The following is a 21,444-nucleotide window of genomic DNA, read 5'->3' as shown; positions in this document are numbered from 1 at the left end:
ATTATGTATTGTTATGAAGAGCAACTATTTGGTCCAGATGGCTCTCTTCCCCCTAACTCACCTGTGTGCCAGGGGAGAGCTAAGGAAACATCCCCTGAGGATGAATATAAGGCTTTTGGGTGCTAATAAGCCACCAGCAAAACTGAAAGCCATGCAAACAAGATAGAATGGGGTCCCTTCAGCAAACCTTACCCAAGTGACTACAGGAGGGTTTGTCCTCCCCAAGAGGGCTGAGTGGATCCACCGCTATGATTTGGAGCAAGACACTGCAGGAGTATCTCACTGCAGAGGGCAATGTGTCCCATGCTCCCTTTGACTCCTTCTCCCCATTCGAGCCTCCTTTGTCCTCCTTCTGCCCTGCCTAGAGCCCAGTGTTACGTTTAGTCCTGAGACAGCAGCACAGCATCCCCAGCTGAGCAGAGAGCTTGTTCTGGGAGAGCCAAACCTGAAGGAATAGCATAGCAAGTGTAAGGATGCAGCATAATTAAAAATGGTGGGATTCAGTGTACCACATTTGTTTGACAAAACTGAACAAACAGAACATCAATAGGCATAAATTAATAAAAGATATGCCATGGATTTTCATCCATAAATATATATATATAGCTTAAGTCCCTTTATATCATTCCCAGACTCCTCAAATAGCTTTCTTGCATCCTAAATATATTCAATAATAACTGAAAGGTGCTTGTAGACAGGTGAAGAGCTACTCCAAGGAGAAGGATGCAAAAGGAAATAGTGAGGTAAACAGGCTCAACTTAAAGTTAAAAAGTAGGTATTTTTGGATGTTCTTTATAGAACTATCAGGCAGCATGGATATCATGAGGTTACTGTAGGAAAAGAAATGAACCATCAAATCTCTCCAGATTGCCAGAAGCAAACAACACTTAGCACTATTGTCAGTACAGTTTCTCCCTTGTGGCCTGAACAATGGTAGAAGATTATGATTAGATACAATTGAAACAGTCAGCATACACAATAAAAGGCATGAGAGAGCACATTGCTAGGAAAAAGCCAATTAATGAATTTTCTTACTGTGAGGTAGTCTACAAAAAAGTAGCCTTCAGAGTGCATTTAAGAGGAATATGACCTTTTTCTCTAATATGCACAAAAACTTTTGAGATATATTAACTTAGTGACAGCTGTGAGTGCAGAATACATAGAATTTTTTAATCCGCGAGGAGAGAAAAATAATTTATAAATTACTTTGACTGAAGGGATTTCCTTGAATCTTGAGTCCAAAAAGGGTCTGGTTATAAACTTCAGACCCAGTGTTTGACATTAGCCAAGGTGACTTTGGTTCATCCACATGCAAACCAATTTAGCAGCTACTGTTGTTCCTTACTAATGTCCTCAAAGTCCCCAAAGCAGAGACAGAATGGAAGACATGGTTTTTCTTCATCTGTTTTTCAATGCATTCTATAGACGTGCTATGAAAAGATAAAAAAATAGAATATCTACTTTTTTCCTTAACATATTAATCAATAAAGTGTCTAGGCAAAATATTAATAAGCTAATTAAAAAGTAAACCACACACATTTTTAGTGACTAAGAAATATGTCATTTTAGTTAATGGTTTCCAAGATATGTTTTGCTAAAAATATAGAATTTCCAGTGTATAATACACATCTATTCCATATATAGCACCTACTTTTCTGCTAGTTACATGGAAAATAATTCCTGTTGTCATAAATTCTAGCTACTGTCAATGTAAATAAGGAATTAAGATAGAAAACCTTTCTATTTCTTGCTGACTCTTTTAAAATTATGCATACAAAATTTTAAAACTCTATTGTTTCCTGCAACATGAACAATCACCAAGTGATTAGTGAGATTTAATACTTTTATTTTTTCATATGCAAGTTAAGAGCATCTTAATTTTATCACAACTATTGTGGCAGTCTTTCCCATAAGGGGTCTTTGAGAATATTATCCAACAAGAGAGCCTCTATTTGAATGGATAAGACTTCACTCTAAATAGAAACTGCAGAAATAAAACTATAAGCAAAGACCCTGTGAGGAATCCTTTCTTGACTTCTCATTACTTCTTCCAGTTACAGTTTGATGATTTCTGCTCCAAATTCAATTGGAGAAAAGTTAACAAGACGGCATTATATTCTTCCCTGCCCCTAAAATCACGGTATGTTTTCAACATATGAGTTATTTTAGACTCATATGAACTACCAAGACTTTGAGAACAATGTAGTGTGCATTTCAGTGTAGCAGACAGCATATGTTCTGTCTCACAGAATGACAGCTACCTCTGCAGGCTGCCAAGTCCCATAAATTTAATGGTGCAGCCTCCAGAAAGCAGGATCCTAATGGTTATATATCTATAGACAGAAATTCATGGTGCTAGAAAGGCTCATTCAATCATCTAGTTGGACTTTCTATATATTGAGTGGCTCTTAAATTTCACCATGTAGCCCACTCTACAGGAATAAATACATAGCTCGTCATCTTCATCACCCATGGCAGTTTGTAATGAGCTGCAGAAGCCGTAGCAGCAAAGCCTGCAGTGCACACGGGGCAGGACTGCCACAGCTTCTAGGACAGAAGGAGGGCATCAACCAGAATGGAGGCTTCCCTCTAAACCTGTGTTTTCAAGCCACTTTCTTTCACACCTTTGCTGCTCTCACATAAAAATCTGCAGGTTATGGGCCTGCAACCCCGAGAATACAAAGACAAGCTTCTTCTGCAGCCTAGCAAAATGTACCACTTGAAGGCAGAAATCTTGGGGTGAAAACAGAGTCAGGCACTATAGGAAGAGGAAGTAAGGTGGCAGGTCCATGTTTCTGGTGGTGGAATTTTTTGGGATAATGATGGTCTCCATTAAGCCTAAGGCTACTGGTGTCTGCACAGGCTGAAATTCGTGTGTGCCAAGCACAGCAAACAGTAAGGCAAGTAGTGTCAACACAGAAGACTTCAGAGAAAATGCCTGACTTGAAGGTCAACAGCTTTACAGAGCAAATTCTGGTGCTGGCACAGAAAACCCACCAGGTTTAGAGTGTAACCAGGAAACATACAGTCTTTCAAAGCTGCCTTTGGGATGGACCACAGATAAGTGTTGAAAAAAATTGTGGTCATGCTTTTATGTGTGTGCCTGAGGGGATGTCTTTCCCAAAGACCACAATATGCAGCAATTCATTAGGAATGCACAGACTCAAAGATACTGCGTTGCTTTACCTTTTCTACTAATCTGTATTACAGAAATGGGACTTAGCAGGATAAGACATGGACACCTGATTTAAAATGTTGTAGAAACTCACTTCGAAATACTACACCTGGATGTGTGATGTCCCTAACACAGGAACAGACTAAGATTTGCTGAACTCAGCCTCCTGTGCTGTTTTTGATTATCAGGCATAACTGGCCTGTTCTGATTTATACAACTGTCCCTACCAAGACAAGTACATATGTGTTTGACTCAGAGATCAACTATCAATTCATAGGGGTCCCTATATCAAATACATATACCATACAGTGTTTTCTGCCACTACAATGCCTTTTTCTTCATGTTTTGCATTCACTTCCCTCTTTCATTAAGCTTGCTTTCCAGATAGTTGGTTAAGTTAATGTATTTGCACTTGGCTCATGCATTAATCTCTGCAAACTACATGACATCTTGCATACTGTGCACCTTGTCATAAATTATTGCTTACTTTGTAGTATGTATAACCCTGTATTTCCAGCACAATAAATAAAGGTAAAGCAATGCCTCAGCTGCTGCTGCCTCACAGAATAACATTGACAGAAGGAAGCCATTCACAAATAGAGAAATAATGAAGATTTCTTTTCAATCTAATGGGCTTTAGGGAAAATATTTTAAAGTTCAGCAAGTAGTTGGAATTTTAATATATAAGTTTACTAAAACAGCTCCTAGAGCTGACCATGAGTTCTAAGAAGGATAAGAAAATGTCACTGTGCTATGAGATAAGGAGTCACTTAATCTTCCCTGTCTTGTTCCTTCCTTTGTTCAGTTTTCTTTTATTAACACAAGAACAACAGGTTTCTTTAGGTTTTCAGGTATTCTTATTTATCTGCCTTTGCTGAAGTTCAGTTCTGCAGTTGAATAACTAGCTGGGGGCTCATGCAGTGTCTGTCACTCCTTGCAAACTGCAGCAGTGATATGAAACAAAACAAAGAGCTCTTAATATATGCAGTGAGGAAAGTTAGAGACTTTCCCTACCCTTCAAACTGGAGGCACAGCACACCAGTCCCTGGATACAAATTACCCCAGCCTTACTGATCCTCCCTCTGGAGCTGTGGGATCTCAGAGTTTGTCCTCATCAGGAAGATAAATTTTCTAGAATCTCACCATGTTCCAGTGTAAAAATTAAATTACCCAACAAAAGCTATTTTCTGGTTAATCTTCCAGAAACCCTTCCGTCATCAAGGAAACAAGAAAATTGCATTCATCCTGACACTCTTTTATTCAGGCATACAGTGGTAAAAAGCAAGAGTTGTAAGCAAAAGCCATAAAGTCTTCTGGACACCAACAAAAGCCTTCTTTTCTTATCGTAGCTGCAATAAGATCTGAAATATTCTTAATGTTCAAATGGCTGCTCTCTTTTCTGATTTCTTGTGTGCTGCACTGGCACCGCTGTCTGAAGGTTGCTGTTTCTGTCTCCCTTTTTTTTTTTTTAATTCCCACAAAAATGCAGAATGAATATATCTCTTGTGAAAATCTGAAGTTGTGAGTCCAGAGATGCTTGGGTGGTTTCAAATAAAGTTTTAAATGTTTTCTGGGAGCGGTGCTCAAAGCTTTCGTTGTGGAATCAAGTTGTAGTAACAGTAAAAAAAAACCTATCCAACACATTAGATAGTAAAAGAATGTCATGGGAGATCTGCAGTTTTGGATGCAAGTTTGTTGATGCTCACGTCCACAGATTTTATTTTTTTTAATACCTGGAATGCATCCAAAAGGAAGGTGTATTAAGACTGATGCAGTACAGAGTGATACTGCTAAGTTTAATACTTGAGCAGTAAAAGTCTAGTCAAAAAAAAAAAAGGAGTCAGTCCTTCCTAAGGGCAGACTTCTTGCCAAGTTGGAGAATGCTACTTTCCTGCTGTGACCTCCTTGATGTCTGCTCTGTATTTTCCTGCATTCTCTGTGATACATTGATCTGATACACTGCCAAGGTGTGGGATAAATTTGTCATGCTCTTGCTTCTCACCAGTATTGATGCACTGGCTCTCCTGAAGGAATGCCTGTCCCCAGCAAAGATCTATTTCCTCTCTTTCTTGGTTCAGCTTTGGAATACAATTGAAACTTTGTTTGATTCTGCGGATTCTCCCACATACATTTCTTTTTATCTCAGAAGTCAATTGTATCAGTTAATCATAAAGAATCTGGCAATATTATGTGATGTATGTGTGGGGCAATATATAAATGTCAAATCTTGTTGCTGCAGGCTAGAAGGGAAATGCTGTTTATGAAATATGCTTTAGGAACTGAAAAAACCAGAGCGTTACTGGGCTGGAGTTTACCAGCAACTTAAGTGCCCCTATCCCTGAAATTCAGGTGACACGCAGGCTTAAATCAGAATTATGCCCTTTGCAATTATTTTCAAGCAAATACATGTGCCTTCAGAGATAACATTTAAAGAAAACAAAAACATTGACAATAGACTTTTCTTTCTGTTTTTCAGAATGTTTGGAAAGGCAAAAATCATCTATTGCAAAGACACAAACAAGACATTAATAAATGGAATTAACAGATAAGTGGTTTTATATTATCATGGAGAAAAATGCAATATTTCTTTGTTATTGTCCAAGATGCTATTTGCTAAGGAAGCCTACATTTTAAAGGGACAGGATGAAAGATCTGACTTCAAGCTGGGCTGAATTTCTGTTATGTTGATAATGTCAAAGTCCCCATTCTTGACAGAAGTCTGGTGAATTCCCAGGAGAGCTGGTTACTGGCAAATTCCTCACGCAAATTTCCTTTTCTTCTGCATTTCTGAATTTCATCTAATTCATGATGATTCTATTTTCAAGGGAAAACATTGTCCTCTGAGTGGTGTTCTGGCCCTTTGCTAAATTTAAAGCTCTTCCTGGCATTGCCACCAGTAAATTTCATTATCAGACACATTCTTTTGTATCACGGATATTAAATAAAGACAAAATGGGATCATCATCATCCTGTAGTAGGCAAGGAATCTGGCTGGGAGATCAGAAATACTGGTTTTATACCCCGCAAAGTAAAACCTAATTTTTATTTTTTCAGTAGCACAACACTGTGTAACATGAGGGTAAAAGCACGATTGCTCCTGGAACTGAGAATCTCAAAAGAATGGCTTCTGGGGAAGAAACAAACCCCCAGTGGTCACAGTAAAGTGAAGCAGATACACTTAATCCCAGAATGGCAAGAAACAAAACAAATTGAGCCACAAGATGAGCAATAAGGATTTTTAATAAATTTTCAATTTGGAAAATATTATATGGCTGCAAACAGAAACCTTTATAGAAAGGGTAAAAGTTGACACATGCTATTGCTGGTTCACTACTCTGACCTCAATAGCACACTAGAACAGATTTTTGAAGTAAGGGGGAAAAATGAGGTCTGCATTTTCTTTAATAGGAACTTATTTTCAAGATAATAGGTTAATATGACTAGACAAAACATCTGTCATAGCACAGCATGGAAAATGTTGGCATATACTTCAAGCATCTTGCAGCTCTCCTATACTGCTGCAGATGCCCAGACCACCCTAAACACACAGCTTCCACTGAGAAGTAATAAAACATGAAAAGGAAGTTCCCCAAAGACAATGCGATCTCAAATGCTGTTTGCTACAAAACAGATTGCCCAGTGATTGCAGGGTAGTAGAGAAGAATAAAGTGAGATAATCAGGATAGCAGAGCCATTGTCTCCACTAACCATTTTCTAGCCTGTGTCATTTCCTATGAGGACAAACGGGGTTTAGTTGCTGGGTAGGCTGGATAATTGCATTTCTGTGGTCCTGTCTGAACTACTCTGTGTTTTCTGCCTCAAAAAGGAGCTTATATTACATGTGAAACCCACACAATTAATCTCTTCTATGATGCACTTCATGGAAACAGGACTGTTATTTCAACATGTAAATGCGATGTTAACACTTTTTCCATGTGTCGCTCCTGCAGAAGAGAAAATATATAATATACTATGGAGTTTGTTGCTTGTTACCATCAATATACTTGAACAAATAAAATATTATCTGGTAGGAGGGTAAAGATACATCATGTCTGAACTGGTGATGAGCATTAAATTCCACAATCTCTGTAACTTTCTAGCCCTCAGTCAGTACTCTACAGTGCCTGCCTTTACTATCTATAGCTACTGCATTTCTCTTCAGCATCTTTCCCTTGCTGAAATACTTCTGGCTGCTCAGTGGAAATAAATCTACACACCAATGCAGCCTTGCTGAGACTCCCAGGGACTTAAGGCCTCGACTGCAAAAAATGACACTTGTACTTGGCTTTTAAAAAAGATTGGCAGAAGATGCTGCAGAAGATCACCATGCCATTATACAAAGTGGCAAAAGCACATTTTTACAGAGCAATTGGCAAATATTTGGGCTTTTAGCACTTGTTTGAGATAAGCAAACAGGTATTTTACTTATGTGTGAGAAAATGAGCAAAAGCCAGCAAGATTCTTTTAAAGGATCTTAATATCCTTCTTCCAAAATTACAAATGTTTGGCTTAGCTATTTCTCTGCACTTCACAGATTATAATTTTTACAAAATTAATTTATCATTTTCTTACCAGTAGTGTTTGAATTTGTTTCTGTTATTTTCAAACTCGATTTAAAACCAAAACAGAAAGATTAAGGTAAACCAAATCTCTGGGTGAAACAGGGTGGTGCATTTCTTTGCCTTGTGACTGCAGGCAGCTGGGCCAATTTAACTGTATTGTTAATCTCCAGCAGTGTGAGCTGTAAAGCAAAGAGCATGGAAAATCACACAAACAGTACAACCCCGACACACTATTGACAGGTGTTGGGCAAGCGGGTACTTGGCAGAGGCTGAATAGGGAGAAATGAAATGGAATAAAATAAGCACAGGGTATGGGAGCTATCATAGCATTTCTGAGGCAGGAAACATGGCGAGTCACAAGAAGCTTCACCAGCAACACAGAGAGGGTGGGTAATAGGATTGAAAGATTGGGAACTGTGTCTGTCTGGCCCAGGGAGTCAGTGGCACAGGCAGCAGGTCTGCTTCATGTGCACACACTGAACTGGGACCTTTACAGTTCCAGCTGAATCTCTGGAGGACAACACATTTCAAGAAAATTCATTGACATGGCCATTTCTTCTTATTTATTTCTCTTTCTAAAAAATACAGACAGTAGAAATAATGATCATAACATACGGCCTATGTTACACATCTGAAAAATAATTGTATGGCACTTAAGTTTTCTCTCTCAATACATGTCTGAAGGCCTTCATCTTGGTCTTTTGGATGCAGGGAGAGGCACGACATAACAAATTCCTGATTAGAAATTGTTGGACAATTTCCACTCTTAACTTTTCCACTACCACTAAAGCTATCCCTCTTGTGAAGAAATAAAGAAGACATTGAATTGTACAACTCTTGATCTTCATCCTGGAAATGTGCACCTAAAAACCACTTAGACACTGGAAAAAAAATCATTAGTTTCTCTTCTATTGCTGCATCAATTACTTCAACATATTTTCAGTGTTTTTAGATGGTTTGTATTTGCAGTAACCCTAACAGCAGCATTAATTCCTCATATTTCGTTTTTGCTGGTCTTCGTAAATATGTGCTGCTCACAAAAATCAGCCTATACCAACAAGTCTGAATGCACTTGTCTCCCAAGAATTCAATCTAAGCAGTTGGTTGAGTATGGCTTACTTGGAGTGCTTGCTCCCACACTTTGACATTTGCTACTTTAAATTCTAGTTTACAGTTGTGTCTGATAGAATTAGGAGAAGGGAACAAAGCACAGTATTGCTTGTTAGCTGAAATAACCTCTATTTTCCTTCCTGCTCTGTAAGAAGGCATCTTGACATCTTGCAGCTTTGTGGAAATAGTCTGGGGAGACCTGCTGACTTCATTGCTCATGCCATCAAGATCCAGATTTGAATCCAGACTCTTTAAGGAGAATTAGGATAACCAAGGCAGTGGCTGATACCATGTCTAGATCTGAGAAGCCAAAAAAACAGAAGGAAAAAGAACACCTCGTTCATCTTGTGTTGGTGGAATGGAAATCAGATTAACCATGTCAGGCACAGTGAAAGATGTGTCTGCCAGGGCACAGAGATCATTAATAGCAGAGGAACACCAGGGAAAACCATGGCTTGGGAACTGAGTTGCTAGAGCTGTAACAGCACACCAAAAGCAGGACAAATATGAAAGACGACAGCCCCAGAGACCTGAAATACTCAGCAGGGTTGCCTTTGTAATGCAAGTACTCTCCTACTGGGTCTGCCTCTGAAGGCATCTCCTGTCAGGCTGAACATAGAAGAAAGCCAGAGGTGAATCCTTGGCTGCTCTGCTACAGTGATCACTGAAGAGTTCAGCCAAACCACACAGGCTCTCAGGGGTTTGTGCTAAGAGCCATCCGTGGCCACTGAACCCAAGAACTCACAGGTTGCCTGGAATTTCTCCAGCTAAGGAAAAGTTTTCTTCCACTTCTTTGAAGACATTTAGGAAAGCTTATATTTAGGCTAGAGATGTTTTTCAAAGAGAGTTCATGGCTAGCTTGTTTAAATACTAAAGCCTTCTTTTGAAAGCAAGAAACCTTCAGTTTCTTTTTTCTCTGTGTGCATGATGGGTAGAGTGCTTTATTATCCTAAGTGCTCCTCTAAGGCAGGTGTACTTGGTTTATGGAACAAAACTAAATTGTCATATCTTTTTCCAATACCAGCTACATTATTTCTGCAAAACCTAAACTGTATCTCTGTGCCTAGGATGCATGCAAATAATACAGAAGTGGTAAAAAGAAAGGAAGAAAAATTATTTTTCCTATACCTTACTTTTTATTTTACCAGAAAACACCATCAGTGCTACCATGTACAAGTATAATATTCCCTGGGTAAAGCAGCACTCTGCTGCATCTATCTATTTATTGCACGGTAAATGAATATGGGTTGGGTAAGTGCCACATGAGAGCTGCTCAGGAGCGGTGCAACATTGCCACCATGTGCTCTGCACTGAGAACTGGTTTTATGGAGTCAATACAGTTACCCTCCTCTCCGCGTTATTTTAGAGAAAAAGAAAAAAAGACATTAAGAGTAACAAGTACTTTCTCCCCGAGAAAAATTCTTGGTTTACTGTGGATTTAGGCACTGGGAAACTGTCTGGAGCACTGCCCATCAGCCACCAGTCTCTTACAGAGTCAGCCAGCAGGCAGCACACTTGGGCGTCTCCTATTGGTCTATTGTTCTCGTGGGGCACACGAATTGCATTAGGAATTAATGATCCCAGGCTTAAGTGGAAAATTCAAGAACTGAAATAGATCAGGAGGGAGTATTTTTTTCTAAAAATACCATAGTTCTTTAACATTTTTGCTGAAACTGCCAAGCGGCATCTTTCCTAGAGTAATCCAATGAAAATCACATTCTAGTTACACTGGGAATGATTAGCCATACATGATTGCCTTTCAGGATCACTGACATTTTCAATCACCTTTGACACAACCTTGTTCTTTTTCAGAGGGGCTGCATCTTGAGTAAGTGTGATGCTGATCTCAGCACCAGGAGAATTCACAAACAATCTAACTTTACCTTTCAACAAGGCTAGAATGTTTGGGGTATTTTTCACTTCTTGACAAAAAAGGCTGAACATTAAACATAGGGCCTTAGTGCAATCAAGCTACAGTAAAGTGAAGGCATGCTATGGTTTTGGTATTTTTCACTAGGGAGAACTGAAGAAGCATATAAATGTACAGCATCTGCGATGGCAGGAAAGGCAAATTTAAATACCAAAGAAGAAACAAGACTTTTTTGTTTCATAATCTCAGTTGATGGGAAGGTGGAGAGCTAAACTGAACTACTCATGCCACAGTTGGAAAAGCAAATATGTGATTGTAGCAGCAGCAGTAAATGGATACATTTACTGACTACACACAGTGAATTAAGCCTGACCACGACAGTCAAGGTCACTGAAGATAGAGTCAGTCCTCAGCTGGTCCAGAAGAGGGGCAGCAAACCTGCTGGGACTGGGAAGGGGTAGGTACTGAGCTGGCCCTTTCACCCTACCGACACCCTCAGTGAGCCACTAGCAAATTTGAAATGAATCCTCGAGGAAATGAATCTTTACTGAATTAACTGGCACAAATTGAACCTCTCTACCTAATGCCAGGCATGTCATGCAGCCATTCTGGTTCCTGGCTTTGCCATTCTGCTCAACACTAAGTATTTCTATTGGCACACAAGACTAGAAAGTACATCTGAGAGCACACCTTGCTTACTGTTGTTTTCCGGCCCAATTATGTCACAATACAAAATTTAAATTATGAAATCCAAGACTTCTAATTAAATTAAATCTCTAAATAATGAAGCACATACTAAATCATATCTTCTCAGTCCTGTGGTACAGTGCTCACAGCCACAATTTTCCACCTCTAAAATTAACTTCTAGTAGAGACTGTCCTTCACACTGCTGCTAGAAAGCATCCTACCCCATCTCAAGTCTTTCCACAGCCATAGTTACTAGCTCCCTTTTATAAACAAATCCCTCTTTAGCTGGCCCTTCTCTAAGAACCCAGAGAGATCAGAGAGCATGCAATGAGAGCACTGTTCCCCTCTTGTACAGCTTCCTATTTTTCATTGTTATGGCCTTGAGAATTAGAAAAATCTGTGATAATATTTTATCTGAGTTTAGACAGTTATGAGTTAATTCACGAGACATTCTCTGGGGGTGGAGTCTTTCCTTGAAATTAGCTTGAATTAGAAATTTCTTGAAATTAGCTCTTGGATATTTGATTCCACAGCTCATCAGAAAAGACTAGCCCACCACAGCATAAAAAGCAGGAATGAGGCAAATACATTTCCAGCAGATAAGATCCATCAGGGAAAGTGATGTGACTCAGTTGTACTAGTTCAGCAAGACAAGAACATGTCCAATATCAAAGAGACATATCAAGAAGATTCCTAATGTTATTTTTTTTTCAACAATATAATGTAACATCATTATAAGAACATGCATGATTTGCAAAAAAAAAAAATCAACTGTGCTGTTTCTTGTCATATTATGAACATTTAAATTAAAATTGTCATTTAAAAATCCTATTCTCAGCAAACACAGAAAATGTAATTGTTTTCAGCTTGAGGCAAAAATTGGTTTCAGAAGCAGCTAGTGCAGCAATTACTCTAGATGCTACTAGAAATTTGCTATCAATTGTTCTTAGCTGCACATGAGTTTGAGGATCATGTCAGTACATGACTAACAGACAATCACTTCCACTCCTCATTTCAGTCCAAGACCCATAGAACTATTCCCAAAGTAGGGGCTGTCTTAAGGCTTGAGGGTTTGGGTTCAGCCCCCAGCAGGGCTACAGGCTCTGAACTTTCATGACTTTTCACTGAAATGGGCTTTTTGCTTACTCCATTCAGCCTCTCTCCTATATAAAAGGTCCCAAGATCTTTTATGTCACATGCTCTGCAATGAATGGATAATTTCGTCAACCCAGCAAGAGCATGACTCACTAAGTGAGCAATATCCATTTTCAACAGGGCAAAAAATAACAATGTAGACCCACTTAATTGTTCCATGATACAATTCAGCACTGTTATAGCATGTATTAAATTAATTAAAATACTTTCCTTCCCGTCAAAGGTATAATCAAGGCAATTTGCTTCCAAACATAATCAGAAAACTATGCAAGGAAAGCTTTGCAATATGAGTTATTTTTTCATGTGGAAAGTTAATTGATTTTCTATCATTTTTTCCCTTTGGGATTCAAATGAAGCTTTACAAAAGTCGTTGCTCTTTTATGTGTAATTGGTCCACTTGAACCTGAAACTAGGCCAGCAAAGTACTTTTCTCTCCTTCTTCTGAGAGATTGTATCAACAATCATTTAAAAAAAAATGCCTAGAGGTCACAGAAAACTCCAGAGTGCTTAAAACAATTAACATTTACAACAGAGAAACTTTACTGTGAGGTAGCAATCAGTTTCCTCTCCTATGGAATACATCAGCAAACATATTTCTGAATCTCAATAATATAAGGGTGGTTTGAGGAAACACACATTTTTGTTTCCTCTGTACTTGGAACCACAGGAAAAATTTCACCTGGAAAGGAAAGGCTGGGGAAGGTGAACTGAAAAGCAAAATTGAACAGTGTTACACCAACAAGGAGTAATCAATGTAGACGTTAGTATTCTCCCCTAGTCATTCCTTTGGGGAGGGCAGGGTGAGGCAGGATTACATGGAGGCTTTTTTGGAACAGAAAAGAAATAAAAACTCCATGCTCCTCTGGGGAGTCTTGGTAAGCTGCAGCTCCCTGGAAGAGTCCCAGAGAATTAGCAGCATTATACAAGAGCCCAAATGAAAAAGACAGGCGGTGTCCATGTGTTTGCTGTGTTGATTCTGGTAGAGCTAGAGTGGGATGGGAGTATCAATAGGAAATTGTAATGACCAAAAGCCAATTTTGAAGTTGACTGAACTGAGTTTTGCTCTGAACTATTTCAACCAGGAGCACCTCCCTGATGTGGACAGAACAAATGCTTGATAAAAATATCAGCTTACCCCCATATGCATCCATTCAAATTTACAGATGGTCAGCCAAAGGGCTTCAAAAACTTCTTTAGCTCTTAGTACAGAGAAGATTCCCTTTTCCTGCTGAAAAATGTAGCAATGCCATAGCTTGTTCTCTGTACCCTATATTATATTGATTGCTGTATAATAGCAGCTAAGACCTATAAAGGCAAGGAGAGAAAAGAGTAAAATAAGCATGTCCTGCAAATATAGATCTGATGGAGATTTTGGATTCTGGGGGAAGAAAACCTTCACATATTCCAAAGTAAGATCAAATGTAATGTTATTTACTTCAGCAAAGAGCTCAAGGCTGAGCCAAGCAGTCATGAACCAAAGATCTACATACATACACAGGTGTTTTCAAAGCCCTGTGGGGTTGTGATCCCACATTCCACTTCCAAATTCTAATCTAAGTTGCCTCTTTAAGAACAGTTAAATAAAAAAGCCATCTCTCCTATCTTACTATGCAGTTGTAATGCAACGAGACTGTTCAAAAAAAGCAGAATATTTAAATAAAAATCATTGCTCATTTTTGCAAATGCTGGCAGTGATGCTTCACAAATGGGCCGCCAGCCTGTGTACAAATGAAGAGTTGGTAGGGATGCTCCAGAACTAAAATGATCAGACTGAAGATGCTTCACTAAACTGAACCATCCATTCTTCCACTGCAGGAATTGGAACTAAAGACAAAACAATCTTAACAAGCAAAATTCTTCAAACCTCAATCATTTATTCTCATGTACCTTAATCTCCAAGGAAAAATATTTATGAAATCCAGCTCCTGGCTGATGCACTACTCAGTCCCTATAGCATATTTTATTTCCAGATTTCTTTTAATTGACCTTTGCAAATCAGTGAATCTGAATTTCAGCATGATGTTTTTCCTAAATTTAACATTTCTTAATTTTATTTCACTCCTAATTTCATCACTTCCGTTCAGAACACTCAAAGGCATGTTTTTTTCGGTATCATCTTTGAAGGATGTCCTTGTGATTCTGGGGCAGTGAGTGAAAAGTATCAAAATAACATACATTTCAAAAATGAAATTTTGGGAAGTACAGGACTACAAGCATTGCCAGATAAGCACTCATTTGCACATTTGCACATTGCACATGAGCACAGCAGAGCTCAGTCCTGTCAATTAGAAAAGGGCATCAGTTGCCAGCACCTTGTAAAACAAGCCCTGTAATGAACACTATTACCCTTGAAAGAGTAGCCAGCTGGATTTGGTTAGCTTGCTTGCCAGCACCTTCATACACAGGGGTTTGGGGGAGCAGTGGGGAGCGGTGTTATTCAGCTGGCTCTTGACAACCAAGCCTCTCACACAAAAATTGCAAAAGAATCAAAAGTAAAGTATCAAGCATCACATTTGGAGCACAAGCAACGTTTGACTGCTCAGCCAACCTCTCTTCCCACTACCTCCCCTCTTCCTGCTCTCAGCAGAAGGATATCCACCGTGCCACTGGGGGGATGTACAGCTTACATCACTAATGTTCATGAATGCGGAACAGATCCGTGGAATGCAGGCAATGTGTCACAACCCGAAACAAAGAGCCTTAAACAGATCACAATTTTGTTGTGGGGAATGTTGTTCAGCTAATGAAGGCTGTCAGTATTTTTGGCAGTCTGGATTTTGAAATATGTTAGTTAACAGAATCCTTGGTGAGCAGAGGAGATGAAGTGTAAGCAGCTGATTTAAACAAAGGCAATTTGGAATTAAATTTTCATTCAATAAGTAGGATGACCATTATTTGTATGTTCCTGATTGTTTGTTTTGACAGCTTTGCAAATGCTAAGCTTGAGCATGAAATGCTAACCGTGCTCTGATGCTTCCTGGCCCACACACCAGTCATCCATTTTTTTTTACTTAAAAATTTTATCCAGCAGGAAAGTAGCTCGTCGGATTAATGTAGTGTCAACTTCTGGAAAGCTAGTTGCAAAACTGACATAGGAAAGACAAACTCAAAAATAAGGAAAAGAGGATGAAAAATGCACTCCAGCATTTCTCTCTCAAACACCAAATGTAAAATCTGTAGCAAATCTAAGTGGCAGAATCAAGACTTAGGTAATCAGTAGAATTTGTCCTCTTGCTAAGCTATTCTGAGGAGCAAAAGCAACATCATAAATGACACTTGCTTCTTTCTGAGAAATAAGCACATCATATTGCACCTTACAAGTTTTTATACATCTGGAGATAAAAGCAGACAGATGCAAGGCAACTTAGAGCTTATTTGCTACAAGTACACACCTGCTCTCCAGAAACTGCCACAAGAATCCTCAACAACCACAACAGCCACAGAACAAACTTTGTTGTAACATATGATAGAATGAGGCTAAAGCCTTAATTTATGGTGTTAGCATTGCCACAAAATATATTGAAGAATCTCACACAAATTTTAATCTCATTTTAATGGCTCAAGAGATAACCATGTTGTATATCCAGATAAATCACAAAAAATATTACACTAATTTTTCAGCTGGGCATTCAAAGGCTTTCAAGATTTGCATTAAGTCAACAGAATATTTTGGTATGGTTCACTCTCCATAAAAATAACATTTTTCATTTAACTCTACTATCTTTAGAGTCCTTCCATCCATTTTCTTCATACAGAGTGCAGTTATGCCAATATTCACATTTCATTGGTTCTTTATATATGGGCAGGTCCCTTACTGCTTTGGGATTTTTAGTCCAGATCAGTACTCTGTGGTTGCTAGAGAAATGTCTGGTTAGTTATTTTTAAAGTTGAGCATCTACTTCCCCAAAGTTTGGGAATATCAGCTCAAAGAGAGCTTTGAATATATATAGAAAGAGTTTCTACAATTCAGTGTGAAGTTAGATTCAGGAACCTTGTTCAGATCTATCTTTCCTCATTCTTTTGGAATGTTTATGTGGAGAGATGTACTGAACAAGATACCACAGAGTGCATAAAATTATAGGTCATAAATCAGGGGAATTTTATTATCTGTCCTTCTTGGAAGTGCTGTAAATGAGACAAATATTTCTGCATTTTCATAAGACATTAAAATTGATTTCCATTTTAACTCTGGGGCACTGCAATTGCAAATAAAGTAGCTTGTCTATAAAAATGACAGTACCTTTTAGGACTTGCTTTTCTTCTTACAAACTTGTCATAGACAAGCACTAAAACCATTTTCAGTCTAATTTGTGGTATCTCACAGCCCCTACACCTGCAACGTGTGCTTACAGTATCTTGCCAGCAAAACACAGGGTGCCACCTCCAACAGCCAGCAATCACAACTCATCATCTTTTGAGATGTTCTACAACTTAACACCATTACAGAGAACACCGTCTGCCTTGCTTTCCCAAGGGATGTGCAGACATTAAGCACCTGGGAGAGCTCATGTGCCCAGGATGGGCAAAGGCAGCCGGCTCCCAGCAAGAGGACAGATGTGGCACCTCGGGGCCACCTGTGCTAACTGACAGCTGGCCACAAGAAAGCACCCACGGTGGGAATGCCCTGGGCTGGCACCAGCGCTTGGCTCTGTGGGCAAGGAGCCAGCAGAACCCTGAGCAGGGCATTCCTCACTTCCCAAGGCCAGCAGAACCCTGAGCAGGGCATTCCTCACTTCCCAAGGCCAGCAGAACCCTGAGCAGGGCATTCCTCACTTCCCAAGGCCAGCAGAACCCTCAGCAGGGCATTCCTCACCTTGCTCAGGCGTTTGTAAGCGCAGGGGCTGAGCTGCAGCCCGGGAAGGAGGGCAGTGAGCTGCCTGCTCAGCATGGCCCAGAAAGGGAACAGGGCCAAGGAATCTCTGTCCCAACCCTTGTCAGCCACGTCTTCAGGAGCAGCACATTGACTAGTGATGTAACACAAATCTCTGCTGAACAGAGCTGAATAGCCACGCCTGGCTAAGCTGCAGTGGAGCCCCAGCACACGACTGCTGCTTCAGCTGCAAACTGAACTGTCCCACAGCCTCTCTGCAGTGAGCACTCATACCCTGGTGGGACCCAGCTACTGCTTAGACTCCCAAAGAAAACTCAAGGTAGAGGACAAGAGGATATAAATCAGCCTGCTATCCAAGCAGATACTTTACAACAAATATCTATTTACCCACACTATGATGCAAATGAAGTTGCTGAGCAACCAGGAATTTGGTCCTATTTTTACTTCTGCATTTAGAGTAGCATCGCTAACTGAGAGTTTACCTTTATAAGAAAGTGCATGTTTTTACAAATGACATCATTCCAAGATAAAGCAAAGTCCACTTCCAACCCTTGTCAAGATGCAGAGGGGGGGAAAAAAACGCTTTAAAGGAGATCAGGATCTTCAGTAGTTATGTATGTAATCAAGTTTCATGATTTGTGCAGGACTTGGAAACATATGGGATATTTTTGCTAAAGCAAAAAGCAACGTTCTAAGCACACACAACTACAGAAACTCCAAAACAACCTATGCAGTGTATGAACAGTTACAAGGTAAGTTTTTTACATTTCATTTGCATTGGGTCTTCATTTAAATCCTTTCCCATAATGATAATGGGCCATATACATAACTATGTATTCAGTGAAGTTAAATCAGGAATTGATTTGGCTCCATATTCTTTCAGCTAAGGCTGTAAATACCAGACTCCTCTCTGCTCTGTATGAATACAAATGGCCTCAGTGGAGTTCTGCCAGTTTATGGCAGCAGAAAATCAAGGCCAAAGGATCAGTCTTTTACCGTAAGAGCAGGGATTTGTTTCCATGCCATCTTCTTCATAAGGTTCTGAATTATCTGGTGGGTATCCTCCATACTAAAATTATTTTTCTTCATTGGCACTGTGTGTATGCAAGTATATACCAGGATACCTCTGTGCATTAATAGAATTATGCCCATAACAATGTCTGAGTCAGATTTGCCTACATATCTTTTCATTTCCTCAGTCTTATTTTTCCACAACCATTATCTCAACAAATAATTACTGCTCCCTTTACAGCCATGAGAAGTGAACATTAACCCTGAATATTAACAATATCCAAGATTTCACCTCAGCCTGCCAGGAAACCCTTCAGTTTCCATACCCAGTGGAAGGATTATTTTACTTCTCATAAAACTCAAAGAGTTCATAAAACAAATAGTTCTTCCCTATAGCTGAGGATCCATCAAGACTGTGGAGAGAAACACTCAGTATCCTTCTGGCAACACCAAAGGAAGCCAAGTTCAACACAGGTATGCTCATGTGCTCACTGACTGATAAGGATGCACATCTCTGCTGCACTTTAGTCATCAATGAAGTCATTAATACAAAGGGACTGGGGAGATGCATCACACAGCCTTCACCTCCCATGGGCTCACCCAACGTCAGGGATTTTACAGCTCAAAATCCCTGTGTGGAAGGGAGAAAACTGTTTCCTACTGCAGCAGCCCCTAAGCTGATCCCAAGTAGCACTCCAAGTTTCCTGTTCCATGTGAGAGTTTTGCCTTTAATTCTTTTGGAAAACAGGAAAAATGTTTAGAAAAGGCCATAAATAGAAAAGATTAATGTCCCTTGCCAACCCCTGCTGAAAATATTAAATATTAAACAGAATACAAGCTACAAGAGGAAAATATATATATTATTCAGACTTCAAATCACCTCACAAACACTAAAACAATTCCAGGTAACTAACTCCATGAGCAAGTATAAAATTTAACATGCACATAAAGTATGTTCTTAAAAATGACAAACTGGTAATGGCTAAGAGGAAAAGATTCCTCCTCTGTGAAAGGTAATCAAATGAAAGGTAGAAGCCAAAAACAACCACAAGAGCAGGCCAATCAAATGTCATGTACAGAAAATGTAGCCTATATTGCCTAATCTTCACTGTGGTATTCATGCCTGTTATCAAGGAGTAAAAATCTAACTCATGAGTGGTGTAAATGCAAGTGAATTATTCCCATTTCTCTGTGTAAGATGAATGTCACTAAAGAGTTCCAATTTTGTTGGGTATTCTGCAGCAAAGTGTTTCTTTATATCAAAGGAAACCATATAATGACGATGCTGAATGACACTTATGGAGCATAGTAGATACTCTGAACATTTGGTAAGAATCATCTACTTGTGAGAGAAGGAACTGAATGGCTGGATGTATCCCTAATGTACAGTGAAAAACTGAAAATGAAATGAATAGAAAATGCACTTAGATTCCAGAGCTGATGTGGCCTGAAAAATATTACAAATCCCTAGAGAAGTTTTCTCATTGACTCTACTGGCAATAGGATTCCCACAAGGCTGATCTCTAGTTTGTGTGACTCACGCCTTTCTAAAAAACCACACACAAGAAGCCCCTAATTCACTGTTCCACAAAGCCACAAATGTTCACCTTGATGGCTGATTCTTTGCAGGACAGCAAACTCTGTACAGAGAGGTCTCTTAAACAGAAGGTTGCGTACTTTATCTTTGATATACATACACATGTTAATGAGGTTGTCTCCCTTATTTTTCTGTTGAGGTTTTCAAAGGCTGACCTTGCTGTCATTATACAACACTTCTCCATTTCTTTCTCCCAGATTTGTTATGGAGCTCTTTCAGAACTTACTTCTTATCCTTTTGATTTATACACATTATTTGTGTCCTTCAGAAGAAGAAAAACTAATAATTAGATCTGCTCAGAAATTTTTAAGGTTTCACTGGAAAGCTCCAGTTGTATCTAAACCATTTAATTTAAAATACCTTGGGTCCAATAAAATACTTTACTGAATTAAAATAAATTCACAGTTAAAAAAAGTTTCAGAAAACACAGCAGAATCTTCTACATAGCCAATTACATTTTAAAAAATATTGTAACTACAGCAAAGGCATTGTTTTTAGTGTAGACGTTAAAAAAAATTCTCATTACCTTTCACCAGCAAGGTCCTGCACAAACCAGATTTTCTATACAACACACTTGTAATTTTGTATCAGTCTCCTTAACAATTTTCTGCAAGAGCTCTGCCTTTTCTTGGTTGTTTTAGTGATTTTTTTTTTTTTTTTTGGAATCTCACTCTTAAATTACATCCCCTAATCAAGGTAAATACCATTCCTCAAAACCAATGCTATTCAGATTTTAGTGGAGCATGATTATGGTTTACAAAAATCACTGATCCAGAAAATCGCCTTTGGAACATCAGAAGACCTTTCTTTGCTTTTATAAATTACTGACAATGAAGCAGCACACCGGCCACAGAAAATTCATCCACAGCCTTTAAACAAATCTACGGTTGGTGCCCTGTCAGTCTGCTCAGACACTCTTCCCCTATTATCATGATAATCAGCCACTTCAGAAATAATATAGAGAGGTCAAGGACAAAATGTGGGTCAGTAAACTTTAGTGAATGTAGTGCTACCAGAAAAGACCGAAAATACAATTGCAGCATTGTGATGTTAAACCAAGCCTCACCAGCAAAGCTTCTGCAGTTAAGTGAAAACAAAAGATTCTCAACTCTTCAGAGGAGAACATACTACCTTGTGTCAGAGATGCACACTCTTCTCTCCCACCCATACTGCTGACCTTTACTCAACTCCAGCTGCTGTATTTCAGTGATGCAGACTGTAAGCTATAAGCTGTTATTTGGAATCATCTCCTGTGAAAAAATGTAAAATCTGACAGCCTTTCAATGCCAATTCCTTTAATGGATGAGATTGCTATTTTTCCCTCTGTGTGGAAGGGGGAGAGTGGTTTGAGCAGTTACTGTTTTAATTTTAGGAGTTGTATCACGTCTGTTTTGATCAACACAAAAAGTTTGTTCAAAACAGGAATATTTATTTTTTTGCAGAAC

The sequence above is a fragment of the Cinclus cinclus genome, chromosome 6 (genome assembly GCF_963662255.1).
Source record: "Cinclus cinclus chromosome 6, bCinCin1.1, whole genome shotgun sequence".
Taxonomy (NCBI): domain Eukaryota; kingdom Metazoa; phylum Chordata; class Aves; order Passeriformes; family Cinclidae; genus Cinclus; species Cinclus cinclus.
This window is presented reverse-complemented; position numbering follows the sequence as displayed.